This window comes from Eucalyptus grandis, chromosome 7, assembly GCF_016545825.1.
Source record: "Eucalyptus grandis isolate ANBG69807.140 chromosome 7, ASM1654582v1, whole genome shotgun sequence".
NCBI lineage: Eukaryota > Viridiplantae > Streptophyta > Magnoliopsida > Myrtales > Myrtaceae > Eucalyptus > Eucalyptus grandis.
Genome location: NC_052618.1, coordinates 11,471,279 through 11,498,329, shown reverse-complemented (window position 1 = coordinate 11,498,329; position 27,051 = coordinate 11,471,279). Strand labels below are relative to the sequence as shown.

The following is a 27,051-nucleotide window of genomic DNA, read 5'->3' as shown; positions in this document are numbered from 1 at the left end:
GTTCCACCTTGTGTGAGTGGAACATCTCGCCTACTGGTCCTTGTAGGAAGAATGAAAATACTGGAGCCTTCGATGTTTGTTTTCCATGGAACCCTCCTACACAATTAGGGAGAAAAACTGCTCATCTGAATGTATGAGAGAGAGGAATGAAGTTCATATGGAATAAGAATCAACTTATTTATCTTTCAAATATAGATATCTATACGCTTCTTCTAATATCCTCATCATTTCACTTCCTATTGATATCTCTTTATCACTTATTTCATTTGTCATCACCATGAAAATGTTTTAATGTAAATTTCTTTTAACTTAAAAAAAAAGTTCATAAGTGTCATGCCATGTCGCCCTAGCTTGGGCGAGGATCAACCTTGCCAAATCTAGTAAGGGGGCCTTGTCAATAGGGGTGAGCATGGTCTAGGTTGGGCCAGTCTACCCAATAACCCTAAAACTAACCCGCACAATGTTGATCCTCAATTTTTGGAACTAAAGATCGGCTATATTGAGCCTGAGACCAAGGACCGAATTGACCCAATAGGTTCAGTCCAGCTCCAAGGTTAGTCCATAACCAACCAATAATTTTTTTTTTTATTTCATTTTTTGTACTCCTTGAAAAGGCGACCGAGGATTGAACTAACCCAATGGGTTCAGTTCGGTTCCAGGGTCAATCCGAGACCAATCAATAATTATTTTGTTTCATTTTTTGTACACCTTGAAAAGGTGATGGAAGACCGGGTTGACCCAATGGACTCGGTGACAAGCGAGGTTAGGGAAGAAAGGTGAGCAAAGGGTATCAAATGGGGTGAGCATAAAGCAACTAGCAGTGTGAGCATTAAGCAGCAAGCAACAAGTAGGGCGAGTGTCAAGTGTCGAGTGAGCAATATGAGCAACTAGAAGTGAGCGGCGCCGAGCGATGAGCAACGAGCAATGAGCAATGAAGTTATATCTTTCTATCTTGGCAAATTGAAGACTAAGAGGAAAAAGAAGACAGAGAGAATGAGTACTTGAGGATAATACCGTGATGAGCTGTTTATATCATTTTGGACACTTGTGAAGACTCATCATATACACATTTTCCTCATTTGTAAATCATAATTGTCTATGCCATAAAAGACATTAAAAGTCTAAACTAGTAAAGAACAATGTAAAATTACTTAGATTCCTCACTAAGGAGCCATTTAATGTTGTCGACGCCATTTAACTTAAGGTTTTTCTATATAAAAATTATAAATAATATTTGATATATAATAAATAATATATTTTAGATATATTATATATAATATATACAATACGAGTTGGTCCGGATTGGACCAATTTGCACAGTACTTTTCCAGAAATCCTAGGATCAAGGACCAACTTAGTCCCCCTAGGAACCGGACTAGGATCGGCAAGTTGGGGTGGTCTAGGGTCGGTCCAAAATTGACCCTAGACTGATGCTCACCTCTACTTGTCAGTGCTTGCCCCTACTAGGTGCAACTTGGCAAGACCAGCTCTCACTAGCCATGGCCAGTGGCCAATGACCAAGGACCAACTAAAATAGAAGAGAAAGGAAAAAAAAGGAAAAATTATTAAAATTCATTTTAAAAATATATCCATGTCAATGCTGATCATGCCACATATGATGGCAAGTGTCAATGTCAGTATTTTTTTAGCTTAAATTCATCGGAATAATTGAATTACTACTAATGTGAAAATGATTAAGACTAAAATGGCCCAATTAAAGGTTTATAACTGAATTTGTACTAATAAATAAGTTTAGAAATTTTTTCGTACTTTTCTCGAACCACATAAAAACACAAATCCAATTCTTTTAGCAATTTGGAGTTAGCAGAAATCCTAGTGCTACTTAATTGTACATCTTAGCAAGCATCCTGTTCGCATACGTATAAGTTCGAACAATAGAATGAAAGATGACACCTTGTAAGGACAAAAGAGAATAGACAATTTGTTGATATTGTCCCACATCAGTTGTGGAATAAGATGGTGATCGATTTATAAAGTGAGGAAAACTCTCACCCTTTAATGTGGCTTTTGGAGTGAGAGAGGGCCAAAAGTGTCAAACACCAGTATTAGAGCCTGACATGCCTACAAGTCCAAACCCAATAGTCACAAGGAAAATTTTTGGGATGTTGTGGCTATGACTTAGGCTTGACATTTGGGGGGATAAGGACCCAAGCCCAATGTCTGAAGGGGGATTGTTAAGATTGTCCCACATTGGTTGTAACATGACTTACCAATAAGTCCGGACCCAAAACTTGTTGTAGCTTTGACTCAGACCCGACGTGTCGGGAGACAAGGACCCAAGCCCAATGTGTAAAGGGGGATTGTTGAGATTGTCCCACATCAGTTGTAGCCTAACTTACCAATAAGTCCGGACCCAAAACTTGTGTAGCTCTGACTCAAGCTCGATGTGTGGGGGATAGGGACCCAAGCCCAATGTGTGAGGTGGGATTATTAAGACTATCCCACATCAATTGTAGAAGGGACTGATCATCGGTTTATAAGTGTAAATGAAAGTCTATCCCTTTAAACTAGCTTTTGTGGCAAGAGAAACCCAAGACCATCCAATACAATTTATCATATTGCCCAAAGTTTTTGTCCAATTAATAAATTAAGAATCATAATTAGCATGGGGAATTCTTTTTACCCTAAATTGTTGTAGGAGGAAACCTTTGAACCATGTACTTACCAGGCTACAAACAATTTGTTTGATGATGTAACACAAATTGCTCGAAATGGGTGTCAAGCAAAATACCTAACCTCCCCTGTCCTCCTCCATCGCATTATGTGCACGCCACGTTCAAAACCCCATCTTTTTCAATCTTCATGTTTTCCTTAGGACACTTTCATACTCGTTCAAGGAACCAAAATCTAAAGAGGAGAGAGAAAGAGTGAGAGTTTCGAGCAACGACAATGTGTCATTCGTCCAAGGCCGTGAATGAAATAAAGGACGCCGCCCCACGTCGCATGCGCCGGAGTCAACATACCAAGCAAGCTCACAGCAAGCGACGGGATGTAACCTGACACTCATCATCGCCCGCCGCTTAATTTTTGCAATGGCTATCATGGGCCCTATAGCTTTCTTCTTAGAAAGGGCACGCGTGAGTACAGTTTAGTTTTCCGACAAAACCAATTTCCTTTTCTAGTTGCTGTTCGGCACACTTCCGCTGTTCATTTTGAAAAAGGTCATGACCATTAGACTCGCTGCCCTCAGACAAGAAAAATACTGAAATTTTGTCGCTAACCGCCACTGGACACCGCCACACGCGCCACTATAGCCATCGTGTCTTGGACCCGAGGAAATCCGCCACTGCTTCGTCATGACTTGTATGCTTTCCAATGGGTTTTTTTCGCAAAAACAGAATATGATTTTTCTCTTCGTTCACAAATCTCAACTTGGTATTAGGGCCATTGTTACCTAAGGTGTTCCCATGGAGTCTGCTACAAGGTGGCCGCTGTGACACTAGCGCACCGGCCGAGTCTCTAACAATTCTCTGTCAAGACCGAAGCTTTAACTTGCTGTTTAGCACATTTCCACTATTCATTTCATAAAAATGTCACGACCATCAGACTCATCACCCTCAAACGAGAGAAATACTGAAATTTTGTTGCCAACCGCCGCCAGACGCTACCACACGCGCCGTCGCGTCTCGAACTTGGAAAACCCACCACTGTTCCATCATGACTTGGACGCTTTCCGACGAATTTTTCAAAAAATAGAATCTCATTTTTCTCTTCATTCACAAATCTCAACTCTTGTGATAGCAATTGATTTTAATGTGTATGTGTATATTAATTTTGTGTTTGGGCGTATAACAGGAGGAGCAGGCCAAAAATAACGTGGACAGTCCTTGTGCAGGTCATTTCTTGTGGGCTATTTGGGTAAGTGAGTGCACAATCCAAGCATGTCAAAAGCTTTGTTTATCCTTTTGGTTTTTACCCTTGTTTTTTTTTTTAACTATTTAAAATTAACATTTTAATGTTTAGATCTTCGAAAACTAATTTCTTATCTACTGATATCTCTTTTGAATTGACTGAAAGGCCAACGGAATCACAAGTGAAATTAACATTCCAATTGCGTAACCCATGCTTTGCGCTGACCTTTATTGAAGAACGTATTTTTATTTGTGTTTTATTTTTCATTACGTTATTTGTTTCTGTAGATTTTGACACAAGTTTCATTTGGGTTGTTAACTATCGAATGTAGGAAATACCAAGTAAAAAAAACTGTTGGATTGGAAAAACAAAAATTTTGGCCTAAAAATTTCACGTATTGTTAATGAGATAGACGTGTAATAGGACATATTAAAAAGAAAGAGTTTGAATAATGTTAGCTTCTCCGCATTTGGATTTTATTATTCAGCGCCCTATTTTTATAAGAAGCAATTTCATTCGATTTTTATGATGGCTAAATTATATTTATATCTCCTAATTTTTTTTATGCAATCAATGATTAAATAAGAAGTTCAACTTTAGGTGTCAACAATCTTCCATCCGAGGCTTCCGGATAGAATAATTTGAGGCACTTAACTTAAACATGGTGACATTGGTTTTCTCCATTATGCTAGCTCAGATACCACTACATTGGAGATAAACAATAACAATTCACTAAGAACTCCATGGTCAATACCTTTCCAAAACTCAACCAACTAATATCAAAATAACCTTAGCAATAAGCAGCCACAATATTCTAGTGATATCAGCCACAAAGAGGGTGAATGATAACCATTTTGTTCCAGAAATAAGTTTTGGTAGAGAAATAGATTTTTCTATTTCTATTTCTAGAAGAGTTTCTAAGCAAAAATAACCTTTTGATAATGACACAATTTTTCTTTTCGGATGACGACGGACTAGTGACCGGCAGCGGTGGCGATAGCGTGGTTGACGGCCAACGGCGAGGGTGGGAGCAGCCGACGGCCGGGCGGCGGAGGGGGCGGCAATGGTCGGCGACCGAAGGCGACATCGGCAGCCGGCGACCGGTGACTGTAGCAGCGGCGGCGACCAGCGGCTACGGTGGTGGCCAACTACCGACGACCAACGGCCGGCGGCGCGACAACAGCCCACGGATGGTGGTCGATGGTGACGGATGAAGGACGAGTTGACGAACGATGAGAAGAATTTTCATTTCTCATTTATGTTTCAGAAATAGAGAAGTAGAAAATTTCTACTTCCAATTTCTATTCAAAACCTATTTCGAAACAAAAATCTATTTGAGAAATAGAAACAAGTCTGAAATAGAAAAATTATTTCTGGAACAGAAACAATGGTTTGTCATGCACCCCCAAAATCATTAAATACAAAACTAAAAATTAAAGAAAAAAAATGGGAAAATTTTATCTACAATGTTTTATTAAATTTTCCTAATAGATACATATTATTTAAATCTTGGATCAAAACTAGCCGTTGCGAGTGGAGAATTAAAAGATTTTGATAACAATGTCCGCATGGGAGTGTAAAAGAAGCAAAGAATAATGACAATCTAAGTGTGATGTCCTTTAGCTGGAAACATATCTTACTGGCTAGTTGACTAATTAATCTAAAACCAAAAGTACGGGAAAATTGCTTGTATACGCTAGTCTTATTTAGCTAAGAGGAAAGAAAACATTCTACACTCGCTTACCCTCTTTATGGTATCTAGCCAAGTGGCAGCTAGATTCTAAGTATAATTCTAGAGATATTTTTAGAACTATCATAATTATTCTATACATAAGATACTAAACTTGGTACTAATAGATGTTTATATGAAGATTCTTATACCATAAAAAGGAAAATTATAAAATGTGATAAAGCCATCCTTATCCCAGAGTAAAAAGGAATGTAATTAAATATAATATGGTTATGGAAAGTTAACCACATCTGATAGCCTCCATTCCTTGTCCTTAAATTGTCACGCCCCAATCCTCCGACACGCACCCATCCCTCACCTTGGTTGATTAAAAATTTGCGATATCCCAGGTCGTATCGCCGACCCTTTCTTTTTCATATGCACATGCGAAAGTAATTAAAAATCCCCAGACAATAAAACATTCGGATAGAAAAGAAGGGCCATAATTTTCAATACTATTCACAATGGTCTGATCTAACACTTATCCACATATAATCAAGGTCTAACAAAACATGATGGGATCTCAGTCCTCATCAAGGGTCATACTCAGGATCCTCCTCGTGGTCATCTTCTTCTCCAAAATCTTCCTCCTCATCTGGTTCCACATCAAGGTTCTCCTCTTCAAATTCCTCCTCCTCAGGCTCCTCATCAGGATCCTGAAATGGTTATTCAATAACCATTGAGACTATGTCTCAGTAAGTTCTACCCCCTAAGACTTGATTAGTAAACCAATATACCTTAGAGCTGCCTATGCACAACACGAGTTAGATGACTTACCTTGGCCTCAGATTCTACCTGCATGTTAGCATAGACCAAATAGGCATCCAAGTAATCACATCACTGATCGAAGCATCGATCAAATTGACCTAGTTGATTACAAGTAAATAAGACCACTCATCGGTCATTTCCACTCAATCAACCAATTCATAACATCATATCAAAGCAATGATCAATCGATCTAGTTAATTACACATCAATCAGACCATACATTCCCCACAATGAAATATTCAGTTGTCGAGCCTACATGAATACCTCAGGATAACATCCTAAGTCCCCGAGTTCACATGCTCCTTTTCCAAGACGACATACTTACTCATTGGGCCCACATGCATTCTCTCAGGTGACCCTTTTCACCAAGGTGATGCATCAATTCATCGAGCCACGTGCCCTTTTTACGATGCCCAGGCCCACATGCATTCTCTTAGGCACTAGTTCGCCAAAGTGATGCATCAAATCACTAAGCCCACATGCCCTTTTTTATGATGCCCGAGTCCACGTGCCTTCTATTAGGTGCTAACTCACCAAAGTGATGCATCAATTCACCGAGCCCACGTGCCCATTTTACGATGCCATACTCTGTCACCGAGCCACGTGCATTCTCCAGGAGGGCATACCGAGTCTCCGAGCCACGTGCATTCTCTAAGTCGACCTCTTCGCCAAGATGACATATTCAACCACTGAACTCACGTGCATTCTCAGGTGATATCCCAATTCACTGAGCCCACGTATCTTCTTTCGAGTGATTACCAACTTACTTTCGATACCGACAATCAATACCTAACGATTTCTCAATCAAATAATTAACAACAACCATTTAGGAATATATCCTAAAATTCCACATTTAATTCAATTTGGCACGATTCAAAGCTCAAATAAATAAACAGACTGCATCACGACAATCATCACGAAATTCCGGTCACCGGCCATCCAGGTTGAATTTCCAGAAAAATAAATAATTAAATAAATAATTTCGAAAAATAAATAAATAAATATTAAAAATCCAATTAGACTCATGATGCCTAATTGGAACCCGAAACAATTCGGGAAAATCCTAAGATGCGTTCAATAAATAATAGAAGCTCTCTACTTGCTAATGACTAAGTCTAACCACCTAACATGCATCATTAAGTCACTAATTTAATTTTTCTAAACTAATCTAACCACCTAATTGCACTTAATTAAATCTAATCAACCCTTAGGCATAATTAGCAAACTAAGAAAGTATTAGTGAGTAAAACTCACTTGAGACCAAAATGCTAAGCTGGGCTCAAACGGGCTTCAAGTTGCGGACTGGGTTTCAATTGCTTTGCTGGAAATTGGGCCTCAAAATTTCAGTTGATGGGCTGCTGGACTAGGCTTGACCAATTAATTCACTTGGACTGGACTGGGCTTGAAGACTGCAGGAGATGGGCCTCAATAAAATTCTGCTGATGGGCTGCTACTGGTGAAATTCGACTGGGCTGACTTGCGGCCCAAATGGGCTGAACAAACTGCAATTGGAAGCTGCCTATTCGGTGGGCTGCTTGTTGGATAGCTGCGAATTGGGCCGAAGCAAACTGAGGCGAAGGTGGACTGGAGTGCGTGAGCTTGCTGAAGGATCGGTGGGCTGGCGCTCGTGGGGGCTTCGTGCGTCGTTGCTGAAGACCTGCTGACAAGCTCGCTGGTGTCGCTGGGTCTTCGATTCGGCTGAAGAAGACCACGCGGGCAGCTGGCTTGCGTCCACGAATTTGCTAGCAGCAAAGAGTCAACATGGCTGGCTTTCGGTGGACCTTGCAGACGAAGATATGGGTTTTTCCTTGGTTGAATCGGTGGTCTTCGGTGGGCGTTGGAGTTGACTGGCAAGTGGCTTCGGTGGATGGCAGAATTCGGTGGACTCGTGCGGCTTCACTTCGGTCTTCAACTCAGCTGTTTTAACCGAAACAAGAGAGGATGCAGCCAAGTTGCAGCCTGGGGGAAAAAGCGACCAACGAAGAAGGAGCGCTGGCGGAGCAGAGATGGAGCAACTTCGGTGGAGGAGAGGACACGAAGCAGCAGGCTTCACATGGAATTGCTGCAAGTCTTCGATGCTGGGGTTGGACCGAACGGGCATCAACACGAAGCACAAAGCAGCTTCGATTTTGGCGAGAGGAAAAGGAAGGTAGCCAAAGACTTTGAAGCTTGAAGATGTATTGAGAGTGAGGCAGCGTCCGGACGTGTGATGAAGGAAGCCAGCTAAGAGGAGGGTGAACTTAGATAATCCTTAGCCATTACACTGAATGCTTTGGCCCCACAAGCCCACAATGCAATCCTCTTTGTTTCCCAATCATTTTCAAGCTTATCATATCACAAATAAATTAATTTAAAGTCCAAAATTGCTGCCCTCATCCAATCATACGAATTTCACCATTTGAACTTCAATTCTTCATCAAATTTTCCAAACTTGATGTCCATTGTCGTAGTAGAAAATGTCATACTATTTCTGCAAGTCCCTGCCACTCAAAGGCTCAGCTTGAAAGTCCAAACTCGCTTAAATTCGATTCATACGAATTTCTGTTAATTTTCCACGACGTCCAAACGATTTTCCGTAAAAATTCCGGAATCTCCGAAAAATCATCGAGACCGATTTGACGTTTAGAATTTATTGTGACATGACAGACTTTCGATTTCGAAATCGGACTCGAATTCACGGTTAATTTCCATTTGACGCGTTTTTAGCGTGACCTAGGCTATCGAGTAACTTTCAGGCATTTTTAGTGTAAATGACCTGTTGTCGATTTTCTTCAAGCCACAATGAACCCACTCGACTCATTGATGACTCTCGATTGTCGTGAAAATCTCGAGGATTCAAATACGGACACAAGGTACCAAAACAATAAGTAAATTAGTCTAGTGCCAATCGACAAGAATTTTCTAATTTAGTGTTGTCACTCACGATTAGCCACACATCTCAGTTGAATTGACTTATCTCTGATCTCTAATAGATTTTATACTGTGCCGCAATGGCCTCTAAAGATAGACACGGTTGAGAAGTCGATCCCTAGTCGAATTCTCAAGTCTATTTTCCTAAAAATCCTTATTGTTTTCTCCAGCTAACCTAGTTATCTCTAGAGTGATCAGTTTTGAGAACAACCCTATAGGCGCGTCAATGAAATGCCCAATTTATTCAGTGGAAAGCAGAGTTGAAAATCTGGGATGTCACATAAATATCTAAATGATGTTGAAATTGGAGCATAGATACCCCCGCAATGGGGAGTTCATCAGCTAAGCTCATATTTATTTGATCTTTGTTGCTAACTAGTTGTTTAACTTGTTTAGGATATCCTTGGGACAAGGCGCATGTTGTGATCTTCAACAATGTGACAACTGAAACTACTCTAATAGTGCATTACAAATCCAAAGATGACGATCTTGGGTTCCAATATGTAAATGTGAACTGGGCATTCTCCTTCATGTCCACTTAGCCTATAAGAAGACATTGTTCTTTTGTAGCTTTGCATGGCCAAGTCATTTTGGGCAGTTTGATATCTATGTGCAAAAGAGGGACCAAAAACATTGCGCTTGGTGTCCTTGGGTAATCTGGCACACTGGTCCTTGTCAATTCAATGAACATAATGGAAACTATAATGTTTGTTTTCCATGGGATCCTCCTGCACCATTGATTTTCTTCTAATATCCCCGTCATTTCAATTTCTATTGGCATCCATTTATCATTTATTTTATTTGTTCTCGCTATCAAATTGTTTTAATGTATATCTCTTTCAACAAAAGAAAAGGTTAATAAGTGTCGTGCCATGTTAGTTTTGAACTTGTAATGCCAGTGTAATATCAAGAACTAGAGGTGTCAAAATGGGTCTTAGACCCATATATGACCCATTTAAATCATAAATGGGTCATATATGGGTCACTTGTTTTTTTACAAAAAGTAGTTAAAATGGGTTTACTTTGATAGGTGGGTTTTAAGTGGATCTTAAATGGGTCTTAAATGGGTTTGGATTTAGAACCCATTTTCACCCAAAACCTCACAATCTCTCTCTTCTCTCTTTAACTTTACAAAAATATTTTTATAAAAAAAAAATTATAATTATTTTTTAATTTTCATTTATTTTTTTTTTTTCTTTCCTGTTCTTTTTATTTTTTCTTTCCTCTTCCTTCGATTGCTAGCACGGTGATGGCCGGCGACCGACCAAGCAAGCCTCGAGCTCGCCGGCATTGGGCAACCTCAAGCTCATCAAATCAAGCTAGGTGGAGGCCTCGCCGACGCTCGGCGAGGCTCGAGCTCTCCCGACGCCGGCGAGGTGCAAGCTCGAGCTCACCCGATGTTGGCGAGCCTTGCCATCGGGTGAGGGCGAGCTCGAGCTCGCCCAACGCCGATGAGCCTCGAGCTCGCCAGATTTGGGGAGGTGGAGGCCTTGTTGACATACGGCAAGTCGAGCCTTGCCAATCTGGCGAGACTCGAGCTCGCCGGCATCAAGCAAGGCTCAAGCCTCGCCGATCTAGCCGACCTTGAGGTCGCCGGTGTCGGGCGAGCTCGAGGCTCGCCTATGGCCGGCCACTGGCTGTCGTCGTGGATGGTAGCCAACCAAAGAAGAAGAAGAACCACAAAGAAAAAAAAAAAAAAAAAAAATTATATTTTAAAAAATAATTCAAAAAAATATATATTTTTTAAAATAATTAAAATTAAAATTTTTAAATTTATTATTTTAAAAATTATAAAAATTTTCCTTTAAATTTATGTTATATCAAACTATTTCAGCAATACCACTTTTAAAAAAAAAAATAATGTATATAAAAGAAATAAGCTTGGAAGTTTTCTAGTAATATAATCTTTAAAAAAAAACATAAGAATAAGTTTTCCTAAATTTGGTTAAATATTAAAATATTTTATCAATATGGGTCAAGTCGAGTATGGGTATGGGTCGAAAAAATTACATTAGACTTAAATAGATCATAAATAGGTTAATGGGTCAATTTGGGCCAACCTATTAATAACCTGACCCAAACCTGATCCAACCCACCCGTTTGACACCTCTATCAAGAACTAACACCCTTGTGTCGTAAGTACTCAGAACAAAATTTATGTTGAAAAATTGGGCAAAAATATGAGAGCACTGGATTGATGGGAGACATTCTTAAGTAGACGATACTATGAGCCGTTGATCTTGCAATGATCGTAAAAGCAATCTACCCATGAGAGATTTGCAATAGACCGTTCAGGTGGGCTCCATGTTAGTGGAATAATCACATTCGTAACCTAGACTTCTACTAAACATCTTGTTCAACCTAAAGAAGCTAAAGACTATCAGCTATTTTTGGGGAATCGAAAACGATGTATGCTTTTGAAGAGGTAAAAGTATACCCCAAGTGCCAAAACTTGGCACGATGAGACACTTAAGATAGCCAGGGTCACCGACCCTTGTCCAAAACTCGGCAATCTTGGCCGACCCTCTCCCCACCGTCACCAACCCTTCCCGGCGACGGCAGGGAGAGGCGGTGGCGACGAAGGCTGAGCCCTCAACTACCTGCAACTGTTCATTATCTTTCTTTAAAAAAAATGGTATTAAATTTAATTAAATTAATTTTAAAATTTATAATTTACCCATATCAATAGCAAAACGATGTCGTTTTGCACTTGTCTAGCCATGATAGCATACATAATTGACGTCATTTTGCACCTACCTTGTTGGAAGATTGCAACGTCAGCATTTTGGCTGAATTTTCTCGCCGTTGGCATTTAACTAATCTAGTTTACCACTTTCCTAACTTTTAGTATTTAAATGTCCATTCGTGCCAAGTTTTACCACTTCAAGTGTCCAGCACTCCTTCTAAAGAAGAAAGCATGGATTGGCATTATTGTACATCGTGTAGAAGGGATGCAGCTCTTGGCTCAAAAGGTGCAATTGTCGCCTGTTGGAGATTAGACTATCGCAAGTGATTCCACATTCAATTTATTATTGTCCACATTAATTAATTCCATCAACGTTTTATTTGATAACTATGATGATCGCCAATAAATAAGTCATATAAGCCAAACCCTCTCATAATCTAAAAACCCTCCATCAACGTTGAGAGGGAAATTGACTAGAAGTACCTGCTCATGATCATTCAAGTCTCTACAAATCTTGCTTCAATCGAATTTCATTAATACCTGGAGGTCAATACAAAATTTAGCCACCCCATGAAAAGAAGATAGACGATGAAAGAAAGATGGCGATTCCTAACAGTGCTATCATATACAACCTTAGTCAGCCACCCCATGAAAAAAGATAGACGATGGAAGAAAATATAGCATGTGTCTTTTTGGGGTGTCTACATGCATCCACCAAGAAAAACTGCACCTAAGAGATTGCCCCGGCATCATCACCTCTATATCTAAGTCCTCTTTTTACCTATTAACAATATTTAGTTGATCCCTCGTAGCTCTTAGGATTATGCATAAATCTCCTATGACAGAAAGCATCTGACACGCGGACTCCTAGAGTGCCATAACTTGGCAGAAATAGACACTTAAGTACCATAACTTACGAAAAGTACACTTAAGTGCCAAAATCAGAGTAAAATTGATCACTTGAGTGCCATTCCGGCCAAAATCCGGCCAAATTGTATACGTGGCATTTTTTCTGGGGAAGCGAGCCCAAAACAACACCATTTCGCATGTTAACGTGGCCAAATAATGAAAAAACGGTGTTGTTTTGGGCCAATGTGGTAAAAAAATAATATACAAATTAATTAAATTATATTAAATTTAAATTTAGTTAAAATATTAAAAAAATATAATTAAAAAATTATTTTTAAAAGGGGTGGCTGAGCGCTCGGCCACCACCGCTGCCTCCGTGCCTCGGGCGGGCGACAACCCTTGGCCCGGCCGAGCGGGCCGCCGACCCTCACCGGATCTAAGCAGGGCTTGCAAGCCCTCACCGCTGGTCCACCTGGGGTCGGCGGCCTGGCTAAGGCCCGGTGACCCCGGCCAACCCTCCCCCTCTATCGCCGGCCCTTCCTGGCGATGGCACGGAGGTGGCGACGGTGGCTTAGGGCTTAGCCCTCAACCAGCCCCCCTTTTATTTTAATTTTTAAAGTTTTTAAAATTATTATTTTTAATATTTTAAATAAATTTAATTTTAAATTTAATTTAATTAATTTTATATTATTTTTTTTTTACCATGTTAGCAAAACGATGCCATTTTTGCATTATTTGGCCATGTCGCATGCAAAACGGCGTCGTTTTGGGCTCGCTTCGCTAGAAAAATGCCACGTCAACGTATTGTCCGGACTTTGGCCGAGTAACAGTTAAGTGATTCTTTTTCTTCGAATATGGTACTTAAGTGTATATTTCGTAAGTTATGGCACTTAAGTGTCCCTTTTGCCAAGTTATGGCACTTGAAGCGTTCTTTGCCAAAAGCATCTTCTTAACTTGATATTAGAGAGGCAATCCCAATACACTTTGCACCCTACGCTCCTCAGAAATTTTTCTGACTTTTTTTGTTTGTACTTTATTATTCTCAACGGTGCACCCATGCATCCCAAGCAATTAAATCCATCCTTGCCACTCGACAATGTTCACCCAAGTCTATTATTCCCATCTAAGTAAGTGTAACGGTAGTTGCTTTACGACATCTCTAACGCCTAACCAAGTCGAGCTTTTATTTTGAATGGAGGTATTTTTCAATGCCGTGAAGTTGTGTCTTTGCATGGTATTTTTTGGTTAGCAATGCATGCTTACTCTACTTGTTGTAGCCACGCTAATCGTACCAGCTACGTTTGTTAAGTTACTGTCACGCCAGCAAAGTCGATAGCATAGGATGCATGTTGTTTGGCTCCAATGCCTTTGATTCTCGGCCTTGTACTTCTCCTTTCAAGAAGCCGATACCACCACCAAACTCACCGCCATCACACGAGCAACATACTAAAATCTTCTTATCAACATAACCTTGGAGCCATCACACACGCCATCTCGTCTCAGATCCAATGAGCTTATTTTAATTGAAGATTTTTATGACGCCATTCGGATTATTTTTCAAATTCGAGTTGATTTGTTTCAACTCATCTTGCATTTAAGGGGATGTTGGCAATATTAGGATATTTAGTTGATTCTGCATATCTCTCAAGATTATGCATATATCTCCTTTACTATAACATGTCATTGATTGATTATAATTGATATTATGTTTATCTTGTTTCCTTAAATAACCATCTTATATTACCTATAAATAAGCTCGTGTATTCCTCATTACTGCATATCGAAATATACAAAAAAAAAAAATCTCTATTGCTCTTTTCAGCATTTTTCTTAACTATATGAGTGTCTTTTCTAGTTAATTTGAGGAGAATATAAAAAAAAATTTAATATATCCCTAATCTGTCGGCCCTTGACGAAGGCATTTTGGGGTGGACTGATTATATCTTGAAGCACAACAGCCACTCGATTAGCCAAGAGCTTAGTGATACATTTATAAATTGTATTACAATTGGCAATAGGTCTATAATCTGAGACCGTAGAAGCATTGGGAACTTTTGGCACCAAGACTAAAATAGTGTTGTTTATGTCACGTAGTAATCTCCCAAAGATAAAGAAAATCTCTGACCGATGCAAGAACCGACAGTCCTACTGCCTCCCAATTAAGCTTGAAGAATTCAGCATTAAAACCATCCGATTCGAGAGCCTTCCCGCGAGCTAGAGAGAAGATGGTATCCTAGATCTCTAAATCAAAAACATGACGAGATAGAGATCTAACCTGTTCACTTTAACAAATCTTTAATCCTTGCAAATCTCTAATTTTGCATCTCTCGATCTTATGCATATCGTGAAAATAAATCTTTAAAAACTATTGTTATGTATACATTAAAAGATTAATCTCATGTGAGGCTTGTGACATCCCAAATTTTCACTTCTGTTTTCTATTGAATAAATCGGGCATTTCATCAATGTGCCTATAGGGCTGTTCTCGGAGCTAATCATTCTCAAGATAACTAGACTATTCAAGGAAGCCACTTAGGAATTTTAAGGCAATAAACTTGAGAATTTGACCCGAAATAGACTTCTCGACCGTGCTCATCTTTAGAGGCCATTATGGCACAGTTAAAAATCGATTGGAGATCAGAGATAGGTTGGTTCGACCTGAGATGTGTGGCTAATCATGGGTAATACTACTAAATTAGAAAATTATTGTCGTACCGACACTAGACTGGTTTTCTTATTATTTTGGTACCTTGTATTCGTATTTGAATCATCGAGATTTTCACAACAACCGAGAGTCACCAATGAGTTGAGTGGGTTCATTGTGGCTCGAAGAAAATCGACCACAGATCATTTGTACTGAAATTTTTTTAAAAGTTACCCAGTACTTTAGATCACGCTAAAAACACGCCAAATGGAAATTAACCGTGAATTTGAGTCCGATTTCAGAAATTGAAGATTCTATCATGTCATAATAAATTCTAGGAGCATCGACTCAGTCTCAGAAGATTTTTTTGAAACCAGAGACTTTTTGGGAAAAAGTCGGCGTAGGACCGTTTTTGTTCGGAAAAAAAGGTCGGGTCCGTTTTTTGTTGCAAATTTAGGATGCAAGATAGATCCATAGGTGAGGAAAAATATCAATTGGAGCATTGAAATGTCAATTGAATTTATAAAGGCCATATGAGATTAAATTGAAGATAGAATCAAGACCAATTGAAGTTATTTCCTTCAAATTCGTAGCTCCCTCATGGTCTAGCCAAAATGGACCAATTCAAGAGTTATTAGGTGTGCTTTGGTGGCTCAATGAGAGCCAATGATCAATGCTTGGATAGGAAAGGGTCAAGGGGACAAAACATTGGAAAATTTGGCCAATGAGACCCCATCAAGACCAAGCTTGTCCCCTCTCCTCTCTATCTCTCCCCTCTCTCACCTATAGCTGTCGTCCATCCCATTTCCTCCCCCTCCATTGTTGTTCATTGACCACAGTAGCCAGGGAGATGCCTAAACCGCCGCCCGTCATTGTCGCCGCACGCCGTCGTCATTTCCGCAAGCCACCATCCACACGAGCAGCCTGCACACCCAACCTCCCTTCTCGCCTCCTCACATCAATCCAGCAGCTGTTTTAGATCTATTGGAGCTCATCCGGAGTTGTCCTGGTCCAGTTCGACCCCGTGAGTGTCCGTTAAGACCCAATTTGGCCTATTAACCCTTTCGCAATCAATTCCCGCTTTAAAACAAACTATTTCGCCTTTGTTTCAGCCACTTCCAGATCAGAATAGAGTGGGTATTCCAACGGCTTGGAGGCCTGTTTTGAGGTGTTTCTGGACCTCGAAACCTAGGCCCGCTTTAGAGAAAAGTGACTCCCGCAACGTTCCCGTCGGTTTGGTCCGACCCATTGGTTAATCAAGTGAGTTTTGCTCACTAATCCCTACTTAGTAGGCTAATGATGCTTAGGGGTTGTTTAGATTTAATTAAGTGCAATTAAGTTGATAGATTAGATTAGAATAATTAAATTAGAGACTTACCTATGCATGTTAGGCAAATGGTTAGTGTAGTTAGCAAGTAGACATGCTCTATTATTTATTGAGCGAATGTCAGAAATTTTCCAGATCCATTTTGGCGTCTAATTAGGCATTATGGGCCTAAATTGGATTTATTGGATTTATTTAATATTTTCTGCAATATACCTTTTTAGTTTTAATGGAATATGTCAGTATACTATATCAGATTACAGGCGATATGGCAGCTTAGCAGAGAGCAGTATACCTTATCAACTTAGATTAAGCATTATCAGTATACTATATCAGCCTAAAGGCAATATAGTAGCTTACTAGAGAGCAATATACCCGATCATCTCAGAAGCGAGCTATACTATCTATTTATCAGCTTAGCAGTGAGCAGTTCTGATATGAATGGACTTTATAGATAGTATGAGATGAGATGACCAAGAAAGGTTCAAGATGACATGTAATCGACTAAGTGGATTGATCTAATGTTATGAATTGATTGATTGACGTGATATAAGACATCTGTAAATAACGTTGATTTGCAGAATGGAATTAAGGCCAAGGTAAGTCCTCTGACCCGTGTTATGCTTAGGTAGCCTTTAGGGCGTATTGGCTTCATAATCGGGTATTAAGGGGTAGAATTTGCTGAGACATTGTCTCACTGGTTATTGTATAACAATTTTCAAGTCCTTAAATGGCGTTGGTGAAGGATCAGAGGCCAAAGAGTAGAAGGTGAAGCTTGAAGAATTGACAATCCTGCTTAACAAGTTAGTCATATGACAATTCTCTTTTGATGGAAGTTGATTCCTTTCTGCAAACTTTGTTCTATGAACCAGTGGTTTAAAACCCGACTTAACAATTCGCCTTACCATTGAATGGACCTAGGCTTAGAACCAGGGAAGACAGAGTCAGTTTTCTGTAGATATGCCTTCCCATAGTTGGCGAACAACTCTCGTTCAAGCCCTTCAGAGACAGCCTTTTAATAGAAAATCACTTTGACCTTTAGTTCAAAGCCTAGAGACACCCAAAGTTGCCAGGATGGTAACATTTTTAACCATCTGAGCTATATTTCTCAGAGGATCCTACTAGGCTAGAGAAGAAGAGGAGTTTAGAAAGTCATATAAAGTTTTCATAAAACACTCACTTTACTTCAAGGGATTATGCCCAATACATTACATCCTCCTCACTTTTTATAGGCAATAAGAGGTCACACACAAATAAGGACCAAGCTCATGGGTCCTGAAACAAACAGAGGCTCCAGAAATTTCGAAAATTTCTGGTGGGGAATTATTCACACGATATGAGCAGTGATAGTGAACATTGATCTCCCTAGCCTACTGCTACAGTAAAAGTGAACAGTAACTTTCTATAGTGAATACAATGAACTTGTACGGACAATGATCTTTGTTCATTCAGTAGTCTCGTCCATCACGAGCATTGTAATCATAGTCCAAGTCATCTGAATTGTGCCTCATAAGATTTTCGTCATACTTTTTCTCGAATGTATCAAGTGAGTCTAATGAGAGGATTTGGTTTGACGAGGATGCTTCTTCTTGATTCTGGCAGAATCTTATAGTGTCAGCTGAAATGCTTGGCTGAGGCCAATTGGATGGTTGAGCATAATAAGATGTATCCATGCCTTGAGATAAGCACAAAGGTCCTTGATCATAGAGGTCTTAGGAAAGAGGACCTCCCCATTTAGCATAGGGGTCTTGAGAAAACTAATCCTGAGAGGACTGTGCACTGTCATCTGTGTATGCCATTTCATGCTCCTATGATGATGCAATTTGTCTGAATTCCTCGAGTGCTTCCTTGGCTTCTAGTGCTAGGCTATAATGATCCCATACAGTTGATACATTATAGTTCCATATGCATATTCATGAATGATTTTATTTTCTTGGCATAAAACCCTTTGGAGTTCTCAGTATTAGTGCTCACAACAACCAACAGGTCCTGGATAAGATTTGTGAATCAGGGCTTCTGCATTGTGTGGAACAGGTTTATAAGGTGAGGTACCTATACTTGGGGGACATTGATAATGTTGCCATTGTTTGTGACAAAAGCCCATGGTCGTCGAAAAAACAAAATAGTATGGACCTCAGGGTTTGGTTGTGTGGTTCTCAGTTCTTTTTGCAAGAGGTATTTCCAGTGTGTGGGAGGATAAAACCAATTAAGGAAGTTTAAGAGGTTTTTGTCACACTCCTTTTCAATATTTCCTTTGCCGAGTCTAAATATCCTGGTGAGGTTGGCAATGAATCTTCTAGTTGGAATTTCAATAGCTATTAAGTACTTATTGGTTAAGTACCATAATAACCATCGGAGCTGGTCGGGAAAATCATCTTCTTTCCAGATAAGAGGATGTATGAACCGACAGTCTGCATTTAATAAAAAACGATAAAGAATCGAACATCCATTGAGCCTAAACAAATCTTTGTGGCATTGCCAAATGAGTTTGTCTAGATTTTCAGTGATGCTGTCATTTTGGATTTGCTCAATGATTTCATGGGGGTATCGCTAGCTTGGCTAGTCTTTTATCCTCTCAATCTTGTACTTCTCATTGTGATGAAATGTATGAAAAGCATGCCTCATAATGTACATGTTGATTTTTGCTGATGCTTTTGATCTTGACAATAAATCGTAAGCACATTCTTCTTTCCGGCAATATGTTTGGTTTCAAAATATTTGCAATGTATATAAGTGCGGTTGGTTTTTCAGTTGTGAAATTTGAAGTGCTACTTTCATATCCCATTGTTTTATTGTCTGTGGATTTTATATGCTTCTGCATGCATATTAAAAAAAAGGGTCAGCAATACATCCTAGGACGTCGCTATTAATCGACTAGGTGAGAGATTGGCGCACGCCCAAAGATCAGGATGTGACAAGGCTTATATTTGATAAATAGGTAAGGTTTAATCATAATTGAGAAACTATAATATTAAATTGTTATGCACACCAACAACATCATCATCAATGCATGAGAATCCAGCTAAGTCTTGCATTTTTTCCCCTGCGAACTGGGGCTCTTCCTTTGCCATCCCTATGGGAATGTTTCATAGGGTTTATAACAACCCCTCTTCCTACAAGACCCTTACTTATCCACTATCTAGATCTAGCTCTATCCATTTTCTTTTTCTAATTCACCGTAACATGTCCCACTAATCCATATGTTGCTAAGCAGCTTTTGGATATCAAACATACCTCCCCGAAAGTAATTTTAATGTGGTCGATATCACTTAGTTTGTGATCAATTTTGCTACAACACCTACTGCTCTAACTAATTGTCCATCATTTATAAGTGTGATTTCTATGTTATGTATGGCCATGCCTAAGGGCATATCGATTAAAGCAGATTCTTCTTTTTGTTCAATGAAATCCCTTTCCCAATCTATAAAAGCTTCTTCAAAAACATGTGGCTTTCTGGATGTAAATAATTATATACATATAGACACAAATGGATCTTATCGTAAAATAAAGTACATTTAAATCTGTCGAATCACTCATATATGATCTTCTACATTTTAGGTCTTTCGATTTCATCATTTGGCTTATGCCTTTCATGTAGATATTTCTGCATTGTTTCACCGAGTGGGAAGAATCCTATATACGTTACAATATCCATCCCCACAAAGGTAAGCCTCCTTGACTGTTTCTGCCAAAATAATGTTTTTTTTTTTTCTTTTTAGGCGAAGTAGTTATATCAGTTTTCTCTACTTTGTTCATTATTACATCCCCATCCTTGCCCCGGAATGACCGACAAGTCCATTCACGTCATTAGATGGAGAGGAGGAGGAAGACTGAATTTTTTAACATATATCATATTAGGCTAACGTTTTTTTTTCCACACCTTAAATATCTTTAGATACATCCTAAAGATTTAACGGTCCGATATAACCCTCAATAAGACATTATTCATGGTAAGATTGATGATAGAGGAAAAATATATCTTGAATATAGATCAATCAATCTAATATTCATCATTCTTTTACGTTCAAATCAGATCAGAGAAGTTTATATGTTCTCTTTTCTAAGAGAATTATCTAAGATTCAAGTATTTTAATTAATTCACAAGATTTTGATTGAAAAGAATAGGAATAAGGTACATTTATTTACAATGTTTCTCTAAAGTTCATATTTTTACCTATTTTTGAGTGCCAAACATCCCAAGTATCAAAACTTGACATGAGTTAACACATAAGTGCCAAAACTTCCGAAAAATATACTTAAGTACTAATCGAAGAAGAAATGAACACTTAAGTGCCAACATTGAGCCAAGTCAGATTCCTGCGAGCCATGTTGGATTTTCGATACGCCACATCAGATTTTTGGTAGCCACGTAAAATGGTTTTATCAATAAATAATGTCATATCAGATTTTTGGTAAGTCTCGACGAAATTGGCACTTAAGTGTCCAATTTTCAAAAAAATTAATATGTAAGTTTACCTTTTAGAAGGTTGGCATTTATATGTCCATCCATGCTAAGTTTTGACATTTATGGTGTACTTCTTCCAGGAATTAACTCATGTCCAATGCATATCGAGGATGCTAGAAAATTCTAAAGAATTATTTAAAGGGTGTGCTTGTTTAGGAGAAGACTTGCTGCTTTTACTTATGCCTATATGCATTAAACTTACAGATACAAATTCACCGGATTAAAAAAAAAAAAACGTGGATAAAAAATTATCTGAGAAATCTTCAATTCTCTATATTTGATTTCCAATTTGATAACATATCAGAGGTATATGTTTAGTTGACTTGCATGTGTTTGAGAGTGTAAAGATTTGCATATACAACGTTGCCACATGTTCATTTAAGTCCCATCCTCTAAAGAGGACACGAGACATTTCATGGAATCAAGGTCTTAAACTGCCGACAAATCAAACATACATTTTATAAATAAATAATAAATAATAAATTAGAAAGGCCGAATCCAGGTTGCCCAACCCATGTCTAAATCGTTGATTGACAAAGTGATCACCAGCCGATCGATTAAACTATAGAAGCATGTGTGGTAAAGAAGCTCCACATGATACTGTTGGAGAAAACTTCCTTAAGTGTTTTGAAGTTGACAAAACGTTTCCATCAGTCTAGTCTGAAGAGTTGCAAACTCTTCCATCAAAATCTGAAGACCTCCGGACTGCCGGACTCAAGACTCAAAGTCTATCATCATTGACAATTTCTAAACCGTCGAACAAGGCTTATCCAAAACGAAGTATTTCGTTAAGGATTTGATTATGTCGTCTAAAGAAGATCTCTTGATTGGATATAACATGTCGGAATCCATTATTCAAATCAAGATTGATTTAGGGATTTTGGATCCATTGATTGGCGAAGTATACTTGGAAGGTTCTACTTATGGAAACCTAGTCCTGATTGTATGGGCGAGTAGGATTGATGGGCTATCGTTATGTTCCTTAAATAGCTCGAAAATCTTCCTAATTGATTTTGTCCAACAGGTAGATTGGAAGAATTCCTTTGGTAAGTGCCAACGGGTGTGATGGCATAAAGGAGTATATAAGGAAGACGTTCTAGTTGTTCGAGTGGGTGCACGATAGAAGAATTCCAAAGTCTGAAGCTCCTTGTTCTTAGTCAATTAAACTATTGAGGGAAAACTTGTACGCAAAAGAGAGTTTATATCTTTGAGAGACCTTGTGGAAGTGTAGCAAAGTCTCTACACTGTGGAATTAAGGAAAAACTTTACTGTAACAACACTTTTGTTCATAGTGAAATCCAGGCGGTGGATTGTCAGTGCGGAAGAGTGGACGTAGGCTTGGATTAAGCCGAACCACTATAAACTCTATGTTCATATTCTCTTCCCTACGCTTTTTTACTTTGATCGTTGTCGCGACCCGATCTCACCGCCCCCTCGAAATATATCCAAGGAGGGGAAATGTCGGGTTTAGGGGTACTTTGATCACGAGAGTTTCCTCACAAGATCACAAGCTCTCCCAAGCTCATACCCCACGCGACAACGGATTTATTTATATGATCTAGGTATTTATAACAACCTAAAAATATACAGGAGTCGCCACTAGCCTCATTTTTGGGGGTTGGCTAGAAACCCAATCGAGGGTTGGGAGTATTCCCTCGATTCCTACGCAACTAGATATCTAGGTTCGGGGACTTGGGTTACGCTAATTTTGCTATTAGCACCCTTTCGGTACCTAAACAGTATGTTGTGTTTTTTTTTCTAACATTTTCATGTGTTTCTTTTTACATTTTCGGGATCATCAATTCCTAGACTAAGTGATCATGCGTGGTTGATCATTTCCATGCTTTTCTATTTCTAAAAAAATAAAAAGGAAAACATCCAATGAAATTGAAATTACAAAACATGAAGTAAGCAATCAAGAAAAAACAGTAAACCTAATCATGCAATTCTAAAGAATATAAAAGAAAAAAACAATTAAAAAGGAAAGAAAGAAAACCCGCAACTCGTCGGGTTTTATACAATGCAAGGAACCGACACATATGTCGGGAAAACAAATAGTACATGACAATGGTCGGAATGGACATCGAATTCCACCATCTTCACGCCTTACACCTTCTCCATCTTCGGGGTCCTAATCTAAACCTAGCTTAGGAAACTTCTAGCTAAATGCATACAATGGAAAGAGACGAGCAAACGCATCAAAACAATCAAAGCAAGACATTTTTTTTATTCAAAAAGACTGACTAAAGTCACAAGGTCTCTGATCAAATTCTAGGTGATATCCCAAATAAATCTCATAGAGACACTATCATCATATCAACACATGAATTTCTAAAAAATCTAAAAAAAAAAAAAAAAACAAGTCAATCCAGAATAGAGCATAGTAACATGTCACACCGTCATTCTACAACATATTGAAAACAATTGGACAAATTTACTATCTCGTCTTAAGACTAACGACAACTAGCCACAGAAAAGATAGCATTTCTATAATCGAATCAACTTCAAAAATCAAAGACAGCACTTCATTATATATTGTAACAAAAAGCACGTGAATTTATAAAATCCTGGAAGAGATCAAGGTCAATCAAAAGTAGAACAGAGCAGCAAGGCAAACATACAACCATTTTTTTTTTTTATGCAGTTTTTATGTGAAGGACAACTTTCATGAATGACCTAATCCCAAACTCCTCACACAAAAAATTGATACCAAATTCACAAGTATTTGAAGCTATAAAAACAAAGCATGTATTCTAAATCAAGACTATTTCCAAATTTCAATATCAGCAAATTCACGCATGAACAGAAAATATCAATCGCAATTAGCCAAATGGGTGCATGATATTCACATCAAACGGGGTTCAAATATGATAATGACTCATGAAAGATTCAACTCCAGCAAAGCATGTTTACTAACTCAAATTTGAACACATGCATCAGGTCTCAAACAGGACAGATTCTGGACTGAACTTTGGACATGTGAAAATCATATCAAATGAGATTCAATCAGGGCATTCTATAGCTCATTGGAAAGATTTTCGAACCATCTTCGACTTTCATGAAGACTTCAAACACAGAAAACCACAACAACCAGCTCATATTAAGTCATTTGCACAGAAGGTCAGATCAGCAAAAGAAACAGAATATCAGAGCAGAATCAACAGACTTTGTAGGTGGTTTTCAGCAAGCAAACGACGTCAATTATGGGCATGTGACATATCAAATTGAAGCTTGAGAAGTCTATTCTTTATGTCTAGAAGGGCTCGAGGCCAGAAAACCTTATCTATCAATTCATTTAAGCCAAAACAGAAAGTCTATCAGTCATACGAAATCGCGACACATCGACCATTCCATTTCAATACTAACAGCAGCTAGCCACAGAAGAAAAAGAAGCAAAACAGCATATTACAAGCTGCAGTATCTCAAATCAAGAAATCAATATAACATTTGGACCAAAAGTAAGGAGAAAGACAACTTAAATTGGAGTTGTCCTGCTCAGCAATTCAAAAGATCCAATCGAATATTTCTTTTGCAAGGAGCATATTGAAATTTGCTGCATCAATGTGGAGAAGACAGCTACACAAGCACATATAAAACTTTTGGCATTTGACTTTAACGTCCATAATAGTGCAAACAACAACTCCTATTACCACAACCAGAACAGCCATTTCTACTTCCCTCGAGTAATATTTACTTTGTAGGATCCACTTCATCACGCAAACAATAGGAATCATGCTCAGTTTTAAAATTTGGTAAAATCCGACAGAGTTAAGCATCAAACTTAAGTTCATCCAGAACCACCAACTCTAATAATTTTCTGCAGCTCTATGGCAACGAACGCAGAAATTCAGCATCTAGTTTCTTTGTCCAGAGCCATCAGGTGAACAGTTTGAAGCTCGAAATGCCATACACACAGACATAGATTTTTAAGTAAGCAAGCAAGCAAGAGGGATATACCGCAAACATATGCTTCCCTAGTATGCAATTATAAGAAGAAATCAGTAAAGACTAACATGTTACCACAGCCAAAGAAGTTCAGCAAATGGCCATTGAACCCAGCATGTAATAAACCTTATTATCAATCCCACGCAAAGAAATTGTATAAGGACTCTTATCATTAACCTCATTAATGTGACTGTACACAACATCTAGAATGATCTCAATGCCAACACCATTTCCATCCCTGTACGATACAGCAATCGTTCATCTCGATTACACTGGCAAAGAGCACGGCTTAATCAGATATCTACTCAGCTCAAGATCAAATCCAAACCAGAACCTAAACAAATCCTCTAAATCCATCAATTAATAACAACGATGACAACAGCAGCACCTAAACAAACGACATTTACTAGGAGAAACTCAATAAACTTGTTCTTCCCAACTGGTCGAACCAGAGATAGAGCGATTGAGAGAGAGAGAGGTCGATAACCTTGAATGAACGGCGAAGGATTGAAGCTGGGGCTGCCAACGACGCTGTCACCGCTGCTGCAGGGGAATTACCTATTATGCAATCTAAACAGGCTGCGTGAATCTGAGCCTTGAACTCCAAGGTCCTCGACCAGCCGTTCCAGCGGATCAGATCCGATGCGAGAGAAATGTGCGAGGTTAGGGAGATCGAACAGGGGAGGAAAATCAGGGGCCAAAAACCTAACGGATTGAGAAAGAGGGAAAGAAAACTCACGATCCGGTGAGCCCAATCCGAGAGATTCGAGTCCGATGAGCCTGCACCCGGCGAATCGAGATGATCCGCCGAACAGATTCGCCGCCGTCGTTGCTGCGGCTATCGTCGGCTTCGGATCGAGTTAAATCTGGCAAGCAGAGAACCAGATCCGGCGAGCAGAGAACCAAGAGAGGGAGGTCCGCCGAGAAAGAATCAGATCCGCGAGCGAGAACCGTGGCGTCGTCGTCGCCGGGCTTGTCACCGCCATTGATCGGCTTCGGATCTAAGTCCCTCACCTCGAGCACCTTCGCCGGCGGTTACTCTCTCTTCTAGGGTTTTCGGGAAGTGCAGAAGAGGAGGTCGAGATTCAAAGAGTGAGAGTCCAAGAGAGTCCGTTCGAGAGAGAATCCGAGAGAGCCCGTCCACCAGCGAATCCCCCGAAAACCCTAGACGTTCAGCCACCGATCGGAGCCCAACCCGATCAAGAGCCGATCTCTCCGAGCCTTCTATCACCACTTCTTGTCGTGGTCGTCGTCGTCATCGTCGCCGCCGACGATGGTTCCGATCGACTCGAGTCGCACGCAAGGCGGGGAACGCGATGGCGATCGATCGATTTTCCTCTCCTCGATCCCCTTTTTCTTTTTCTCCCTGTGAGCTCTCAGCCGAGCAAGAGATGAAGACCGTCGTGCGCCAAAACCCCCAGAGAGAGAGAGAGAGAGTGAGAGAGCGGAATCCCCCTCGCGAGCGAGCCGCCCCCTTATATATTTTCTTATTATTATATTTATTTATTATTTATTTATTTATTTATTTATTTTCTCTCCTTTTTTTTTTTTTTTTTTCGTTTTTTCCTTATTTCTTATTTTTTTCTTTTCATTTCATTTCTTTTTTTTTGTTTTCTTTTGTTTTTTTTTTGTTTTCTTTCTTCTTCTTTTTTTCCTTCTCTCAATTTTTTTTTTTATGTTTTCTTTTTTTCTTTTGCTTTTTTTTTCTTGGCTCTTTATTTATGTTTTTGTATTTTTGCAAAATGGACGATTAAAATGTCGACGAAAATTTCGGGGTGTGTTTTGCCCCTCTTTGGGTGGGAGCTCGAAGAGGTTCCACTCAAAGACAAAATTGATACCTGAAATTTTTAGTGAACCC

At 39.3% G+C, this 27,051-nt stretch overlaps 2 long non-coding RNA genes across 2 annotated transcripts; both read right to left on the bottom strand.

The window, feature by feature from the left end:
* Positions 1 to 5,998: 5,998 nt before the first annotated feature.
* LOC108958419 lies at positions 5,999 to 8,597 on the bottom strand. The gene is made up of 2 exons (XR_005552948.1): positions 7,625 to 8,597; positions 5,999 to 6,258 (listed from the first exon to the last, which is right to left on the bottom strand). It is a non-coding gene; the product is annotated as an uncharacterized LOC108958419 (long non-coding RNA).
* Positions 8,598 to 25,323: 16,726 nt separating this feature from the next.
* Positions 25,324 to 25,846, bottom strand: LOC120296395. The gene is made up of 2 exons (XR_005553349.1): positions 25,681 to 25,846; positions 25,324 to 25,455 (listed from the first exon to the last, which is right to left on the bottom strand). It is a non-coding gene; the product is annotated as an uncharacterized LOC120296395 (long non-coding RNA).
* Positions 25,847 to 27,051: the final 1,205 nt, after the last annotated feature.